The sequence below is a fragment of the Euprymna scolopes genome, chromosome 4 (assembly GCF_053919585.1).
Source record: "Euprymna scolopes isolate OS-2025 chromosome 4, ASM5391958v1, whole genome shotgun sequence".
Classification (NCBI taxonomy): Eukaryota; Metazoa; Mollusca; class Cephalopoda; order Sepiida; family Sepiolidae; genus Euprymna; species Euprymna scolopes.
This window is the reverse complement of record NC_136485.1, coordinates 41,107,259-41,116,743: the sequence shown is the minus strand read 5'-3', so window position 1 is coordinate 41,116,743 and position 9,485 is coordinate 41,107,259.

Sequence of the window (9,485 nt, the reverse complement as noted above, 5' to 3'; positions counted from 1 at the left end):
AAGGAGCCTATTAGTTTAAAGATGTACATTCAGATGTTCATCTTTATTATATTCATATAGGATAGAGAGAGAGAGATTCAGAGAGAGAGAGAGAGCGAAGGCAGGAAAGAAGGAGAAAAAGGGGTCTAAAATGAGAGAACCTCAATCGAGTCGGTTTAAAACTGGTTCACTTTACGAATGCCGATGAAAATAAAAGAAAGGTATTCAAGGGGCATGTTCTAAAGACGGTTCCTTCTTATTACCTTTTCACACATACTAATAATTGCCGACCGTATTCGAATAATTCTATATATTACAATTTGATTTCAGAAATTTCCCTCAGAACAAGATTACCGTAGTTTTGCGACAACACGTCATATTCATGTTTATTACATCTAACCTATATATCTTATGAATCTTTAGAACGTATATTCTGCACATTTAGGTGTTACATACAGATACTATGTTATTTCCGACGGACGACCTGATGAGTATCATTCCACCTTTAGAGGAAGTTGTACCTATTTTTCTCTCTACCTAATGTGTTTTCTCACCTCTCCAGCAAGCCACCGCTACCATAGCTACATATTCCTCTTCTGCCCGATTTATCTCACTCTTATATGTTTATATTACGCACACACATGAAATAAAGTTTACATTTTTTCTTATCCCTAAATAATACTTTTTTCCTTTACCGAATTCCATCAACGCTGATTGGCTGTGACATAACCATTCTTATACTGTGCTATTCACAGTTTCCATCATTTAATGAAAGGTTCTACAATTATCAACTTGCCGCCATTTATTTACATATCGATTTGATTCTATTTTTTTTCTTAATTATCTACATTACCTTTGCATTTCGGGACAATACCGATATTATATTAAGTCATTTCTCCTGCAATTATATTTAGTCAGCTACGGAAATTCAACTAACGTAAAACTTCTTTCTTCACTCACTCCCCTCATGGATCTCTTCCCCTAAATCTCACTCTCAATCACTCACTCTCTCTCTCTCTCTCTCTCTTTCATTTATACTCTAGTCTATACGACGATGGACCGCTATGCTAATTCGTCTAGCAATATACTCGGTGGTGTGTATCACATTATACAATCTTGGCAGATTCGTGCGTTATTATGTGAGATTTCAAGCACGACAATACACGCCCATAAATCTATCGTTCTCAGAGTCTCCTGTACTAAAATCTGAAACAATATACTCTTCACTCCCCTTATAGTTCAGACGTTGCCCACTGTTGGTTTTTGTTATTCCTGTTGCTGAATGGAAAAACTTAGAGGTTGCTGTAATGAGACAAAGGTGGAGATAGAACACTGGTGGTTTCGAAGGTAATTGAGACGCTCACACAAGACGACTTTTTTGCGGCTTTCCAAATGTTGTTGCAAAGGTACACAAGTGTTTCAACCGGTGGAGAATATTTAGTAAGGGCCGAGAGTGGTATATGTGTACTACAAATAAAACTGCTCATAGGAAATAAATTTGGAAATTTATTACAGGTACCTCCTTACATGCGTTACACTAAACATGATATGATGAAAACATTACATAAAATAATAATAATAATAATAATAATAATAATAATAACAATAACAATAACAATAATAATAATAATATATATATATATATACATATGTATATATATATATATACATATATATATATGCATGATGAAAATAATGGAAAAAGCATTCCGACAAAATAGAGAAATAAAAAGGAACAAACCGTATTATGAATTCATCAACGCTTCGTCTTTATTCCGAGACTTCCTTTGGATGAATGAGATTAGGAAACAAAAAAATACCAGTACAAAATATTTAAAATATTTCATGTGCAAAATGTGACGCAGTTCTATTTTAGAAAAACGGAAAAAGACGTTGGAAATTTAAAAAGGAGTGAGGGATGGCGCTGGTAAAGAGAGGGAAATTTTAGTGACTTCATATAGTCATTTTTGTAATTTTAAAAAAATATGAACGCACTTAATATTCTCACTCGAAAAAAAAAGATATATCTGTTTAAATTCAAATATAGGTTTGTAACAGAAATGAAATGAGTGTTTTGTTTGTTATGTAATTTATGGATTGGGAGTATATGTATTACTTATTACAGGGGCTATTGTAATGGTGTGAGACGGTTAACATGTATCATAGCGCCATTAATAAGTAAACTTTTATTAAAAGAACATTATTTAATTGTAGACACATTTTTCATCTCATGGGGTTCAGGATATATATATATATATATATATATATATATATATATATATATATATATATATATATATGCATATACTGATGCCGGCATATATACACATATATACTTATATATGTGTTGAAGTATCTATCTATCTATCTATCTATGTATCTATCTATCTATATATATATATATATATATATGAATATATATTCAAACTTTTAGTTATTATAAAATATTAAAACGGTACTTTCAAAAGTAGTGACTAACTTGTTATTTACAAAGATGTGAGGGGATTATTAATAATTTTACATCAGCACATGAAACACGAATGAAATATCATTTACCTAATTTATGGGTTACACTTTACGTGTAACTTCATCGAAAATCCTTCTGTTTTTTTTATATTAACCTGTACAATTCATCTAAAATTTCCTAAATAAAATTATATCTCCTGAATACTTTATAAACAAACAAACAAAAATATAATCACAATTACATTACTAGTAGCTGATCAAGAGTGTGAAGCGAGCACTTCTATAACATGCATCATTTAAAGTTTTAACATTTTAACACAGTGGAATTGTTTACATTGTCATTTAACTTACATTTAAAGTCGCTAAATCCGATACAATATACTGTTGATTTCGGCAAACAAAAACTGTGCATCGGGATAATTTACATCTGGAATTAATCTTAATTAAATTCTACTCGATGTAAATGTGAATTACATTTCCTGGTGTCATGTACAACAGGAATAATATGATTGCCGTAAAAGTTTTCAACTTTTTAATGTGCATGATTGCAGTAAAACTCAACTAAATTATTTTAACTAATGCACCGAGTTTGCAATAGTCAAATCGATTCTGGTTTTATTTGAGATCTGTCGTGTCGTATAACGAGAAAAGCTTACAATCAAAATAGGATTTAATTGAATCAGTGAAAACAATCACAGCGATGTTTTATTTTTAAATCCATTGCATGCACGTATTAATCAATTTATCGATTGATGCGATAATATCATATTCAGGAATTGTTCTCATGTAATACATACATACATACATATATATATATATATATATATATATATATATATATATATATATATATATATATATATATATATATATTAATTCATGCAATGTTTTCATCATGCCATTTTTGTTATCACGCATGTTAGGAGATGCCTGCAATAAGTTTCCATATGTATTTCGTATGAGCAGTTTTATTTGTAGTACAAATATAAAAATATTGTCCTTTTCTAAAGATTCTCCACCGGCTGTAATAGACTTTTGTATCTTTCAAACAACTTTTGGAAAGCCGCAGAAAATTCGTCTTGTGTGAGCGTGTCAATTACATTCGAAACCGCACCTTTTCTATCTACACACTTGTCTTATGAAAAAAGCAACTTAGTTGTTTCCCTAAGCAACAGAAATAAAAAAAACCAAACGGGGGGCAAGGTCTGAGCTATAAGGAGAGTGACGAGTATACTTTTCTAACATTGGTAAATGAGCCTGTGACATGGATCGAGTTGTGGACGTGCATTGTCGTGGTGGAAATATCATAGCCTCGATTTAAAGGTTTCTTGAGTCTTTCGACTGAATATCATCCTATAATCTTTCAATAGGAAAACATTTGTATTTTTAATATCTTCTCATTGAGAAGCCAGTGCATGTAAAGCATGGCCGTGCTCTCAAAAAAGTGATCAGCATATGTTTCTGCTTTTATTTAGTCTGACCAGCCTGTTATAGTCTGGCAGAGGTACACTGTTTCCTGATCCCTTGGTCAAAGGACTATGATGCGCTTTCATAGCAGATAACTATATCATCAAGTGCTATGGGAACTGAATTGATCAGTTCGACTGTCTCCATGCTGTCATGATACGTATTTTTTCTGAACATCTCAGAGCACCTCTGGAACAAAATTCGCGCAAAACTTCAGCATCTTCTGTTCCTTGTCAATTGTCTCTAGAGCCGCCCGAGGATACTTATCCATTAACTTGTTTATTTGGCCAAGCAATACTGGTGTCTTGATTTTCTTTCTCCTCACATTTCTCACCATCATTAACAGACTTAATATCATCATTTAATATTTTATCCCACACAAAAACATGAAGTTTGATAAAGACCAAATTGTTGCAAAGCTTTCTGAAGAATTATGTAATGTGTGTATCATTTTCCCCGTTAAAAACAGAAATTTATTGTATATCGTTTTTCAAATATATATTAACGTTTAGTTGCATTTTTTAAATTCACTAGCTGTGATAATAAAGATTTAGTACAGTGTATTCCAATTCCTTCTTCAACTGCTTGTTTCAACCGGAAATCAGATAAATTGGCTACTGCTCCCATAAAATATATCGCAATATAATACGGTTTTTAAGTGTCTACGCTAATTTTATATTCCACTAAAAAGAGAAACTTACTTAAGAAACTAGTATGAATCCATGCACACAGGCACATACCCACAAACACACATACACACCCACACACCCACACACACACACACATATATATATATATATATATATATATATATATATATATATATATATATATATAAATACTAGCATGGGTGCCCGGCGTTGCTCGGGTGTTTGGAAATATATGCTGAGCCTCCCAAAAAACGACATTCTTTTTAACTTTGACCCCTATTATGACCCCTTATCATTTACTGTTTTGGGCTCACATCCAATTATTAAATTAGATCCGTGTGCAAGGAATATGTATCTAAAATTTCAAGTGTTTAGACTCAAAATTGTCGGGTGTGTTTGATAGATTTCTTCAATGCTCAAATTGTTTAATTTTGACCCCTTAACATCAAATATCTGGCCGAAACCCGATGACGTAGATTTTCCCGAAACTCAGTACCCTGTATATAAAATTTCGAGTCAGTAGGCTAAAAATTGACAGAGTTATTGCGTAGGGAAATGTACACAGACGCTATACACACACACACACACACACACACATATATATATATATATATATATATATATATATATATATATATATATATATATATATATATATATTCTCCATGTATACTTGTTTGATTCCGGAAATTTCTCTCCGAACCAAAGTACAATAAGCTTTCTCCAAAAGATGCTACAAACAAAATAATTACGTCGAGATTATAAACAACTCTATTATGTAACTTTAGACCGGCATCTTAATACAAATACTCCCCCCCCCATCAGTCGTGACCGAGATTGATTCTTCTTACTTATCTTACTCATATTCTTCCATTTCCCGATTCCGAAAACATCCCATTCTCGAATTTTGACAAATTTCTTTGGATGAGAACTAATTATTCGTTAAGAGTTTATAAATTAAAGAGAAGTTATGTTTACATTTTTTTTAATTTCATGCCTATTACAATCTTTCAATTTCGGAAAGACTATGTAAATAATTACCAGTAAACGTACATTTTTTAAGTCGTAGAGGATCCTCAAATATCAGCCACTTAAGCTCCAGTCTCTTACCCTAAACTATAATCCCAACCATATCATGAACAATACCTCGTCCGCAAACGTTAAGGGGAGGAAAACCTGAACGCATTTATCAAATTTACATTTACATTTGGGCAAATTTTATGACAATGCTACCTACACTCTCAACATACTAGTGTCTATACTACTATTGGTAAACATGTTTTGCTAGCAATGTTTCGAAATACTAATAATTAAAGTGAAAATTATCCTTCTCTAAAACAAAGTACGCTTTTCGAAACGAACGCATATACACTTAGACACTTAGAATATTAAATAATTGTGTACAATACGTAACTCCAAATTATTCACATGAAGAAGAAATATTTAGTAAAGCGAGAGTATGAGGAAAACTATTTAAATTGTCGAAAGTGAATTCATTGACGGAAATACTAAAGAAAAAAAAACGTATTTTTCCAAAAAAATGCCAACCGCTTATATACAGACATAGAACACTTTACTAAGTCTATCTAGTATAGAAAATTCTCAAAAAAAAAAACAAATCTCCGAAAGAAATAATTATTATTATTATTATTATTATTATTATTATTATTATTATTATTATTATTATTATTATTATTATTATTATTTTTATTATTATTATTATTATTATTATTATTATTTTTATTATTATTATTATTATTATTATTATTATTATTATTATTATTATTATTATTATTATTATTATTATTGCTAGTTGTAATATTGTAGATGGAGGGGCTGTTCGAGTGGTATATTGGATTAATAACTAAATCAGATGGAGGATGGGAAGAAGGATTACTTGAAGAAGAAATATTAGTGTCTGTTACATAAAGATGTTATATATTCTTGCACAATTATTGAACTCCTACGCAATCCTCCCATAACAGACACTTATATTTCGTCTTCAAGTTATCTTTTTTTCCTATCCTCCATCGGATATAGTTACTAATCCAATATACCACTCGAACAACCCCCCCATCTACAATATTACAACTAGCAATAATAATAATAATAAAATAATAATAATAATAATAATAATAATAATAAAAATAGTAATAATAATAATAATATTTCTCCTTGCAATCATCCTAACACTAACAACACTCATTATCCCCTCCAACACACTCATGGTGCATTGTCCCACCGTTTGTTGAACACTATGAACACAATTCAAACTATTTAACTAATATATATCAGCAGATTAATATTAATATCAGCCTTCCAGTTTTTAGTAAAGTACAGAAATATATCGGCGCTACTTCAACATTAATTAAGAAAATAATATAAAACCATATTTCTTCTTTTAAAAACCAGGATTCTAATAATAACCAAATACCTTCTCCAGCCACTTTAATTAAAACACATAGCTCTAAAAATACCCCCTTCTCAATCCAATGGACTATCATAAACAAGGTAAGTATTACAACTCCAGGCTCTAATTCTTGTCGCCTGTGCACAACCGAAGCTATAGCTATAATTACTTCCCTCAAAGTAACAATTAATGCATTCTAAAAACGAACTGATATCTTTTTTGTAAACATAATTTCGTATTTAATTATGATAATTTTTAAATTACATACTTATTACTATAACCTTTCAGATCGATATATAATTTTCCTTTAACCTTATCGTTTTTTCAACATACTTTCTTAATACTTTACAACTAAATAATCCTTTATATTAATTATTTAGTTCTCCTTTGTTTGGCCGTTTTTTATCTGCAATCTTCGTTTTAGACTTTAAATATCCCTATCTTTAAAATATATAAATCTACTCATACAGTCATATCATGAATGTATATCTACTTATATTTTACTACATGCAGTTACTAACATACTTACTTGCTTTATCTGAAAGTTGCAGATTCCGGCCATCCTCTCCCCTTAAGAATTATTATACATTTTATTTTTTTTATTTATTATTTATTTTTTATTAATTTTTTATTAATTTATTTATTAATAATTTTTTTCCAATTAGTGTCTTTTACCAACTTTTGTTTACATTTTCTTAAGTAATAGCCTGTACATTTCAGTTGACCTATCTTTTGCCCTTTATTTTTCGCGCATTTTAACATCATTTTGTCTGGACCATTTTACTATTTGCATTTCACTTTTATATTTAATTCTATCAACATTTAATTTTTTATCTTCACTGATCTTTCTTAATTACATTTTGTCTCAGCAGCCGTTTCTAACCCATATCTTATTCTCTTTAATTAATATTATTGGATTTTCCCCTTTTCTTTGTACGCATCTGTGAAGTATTCCATTTATTTCGGCCTTTTGGATTATTTTGGAGCATCTTCAAATTACGTGATTTCCTGTGAGTTTACTTGTGCGAATTGAAATTCAATTAACTTCCTTGGATTTATCCTTTTCGATTTTACTGTCATTGGATAAATACCCTTTACCAGACTCTCTATTCATGTGTAATAACTTTTTATTAACCATATTCCCTCTGCTTCAATTTTTTTATCAAGTAAGATCTTTGACTTACTTGCAGTTTTATCAAATATTTTTGAATGCAAAATCCGATCCCGGATTTTGCTAATTCATACCATCTGATGAGAATAAAAGTATTTCTTCGTAACTCTGCGGAGTAAGGTCTATCCACTTATTTAGTTTTTTCCTTTTTCAGATGAAATATGTTTTAACCATTTTTCAAAGTGTTTTTAACATGTTTTTTTAAGTATTTGCTCTTGTTATGAGCTCTATCTCCTATGCTGTTTTACCGAGTGTTTACATCTGGTTTAGATTACTTTATAAATATTATTTTTTTCATATTTATAATATTCTTTACTTTTACAATCTTGTATCATTTTGGTAAATTTAATTGTAATTATATATATATATATGTGTGTATATATATATATATATATATATATATATATATATATATATATATATATATATATATATACACTATCATACGTATTTGCCATTGCTCGCGTTTACAGGAAGTCCCATTTGACCACACACAAAAGTATTAATTATTATCATCATGAACAACTATTTCAAAAATAAAAGAACACATAAAAACATGTAAATGTTATCGCCCAGAAAAAAAGAAGTACGTGATACCATATTTCGGTAGAAGGGATACAAAGATTAGAATCTATTCTCTGGATATTCTCCATTTTTTTTGTCCATGCGTGAAAAAAAACAGATGAATTAAATAAATCAAAAAGAATTTTGTTTTAATTAAATTAGCAGCAGAATACCCGATCGACCGAAACAAATTAAGCTTAACCAATCCGTAATATTGTTTTTAATGAATGTTTTTATCCAATAGCTTTTTATTCGTAAATAAAGCTAATTTTCTATTTACATTTTAAGGCATGAATTGTTGTGGAACTGTTTATTGTTTTTGGAGGGGGTTTTATTTCTAAAAGTTTTGCTGAAGTTTGAATTCTAAGCGGTCAAAGTTTTCGTATAGCCGGTTCAAGAATATTTAAAGCAAACAAATCATTTTGCCAGTTTATTCGTAAGTGTTTTTTTTGTATGCTTTAAAAAACAATTGCTGTCTACATTGAATTATGTTTCTCGCTAGAAACTTACTGAGATTACCAAATTATGTTATGTTCCGTGTTTCTAGGAGGGGATAACTCTACTTCATTAAAAGAGTCAATGTCGGAAATAATTCTAAATAGCTTAAATTAAATCTATTATCAATAAAATTGTTATTTAATTTTTATTAAATCCGAAATTGAATAGATCATTTAAAAAAATTATTTTGCTAGAAACATTATCTAAAATGCCGCTATTTAGTAAAATTGAGTTTCGTTAATGCAATATGCAAATGAGGTTTCTTCTTAATTGTATATTT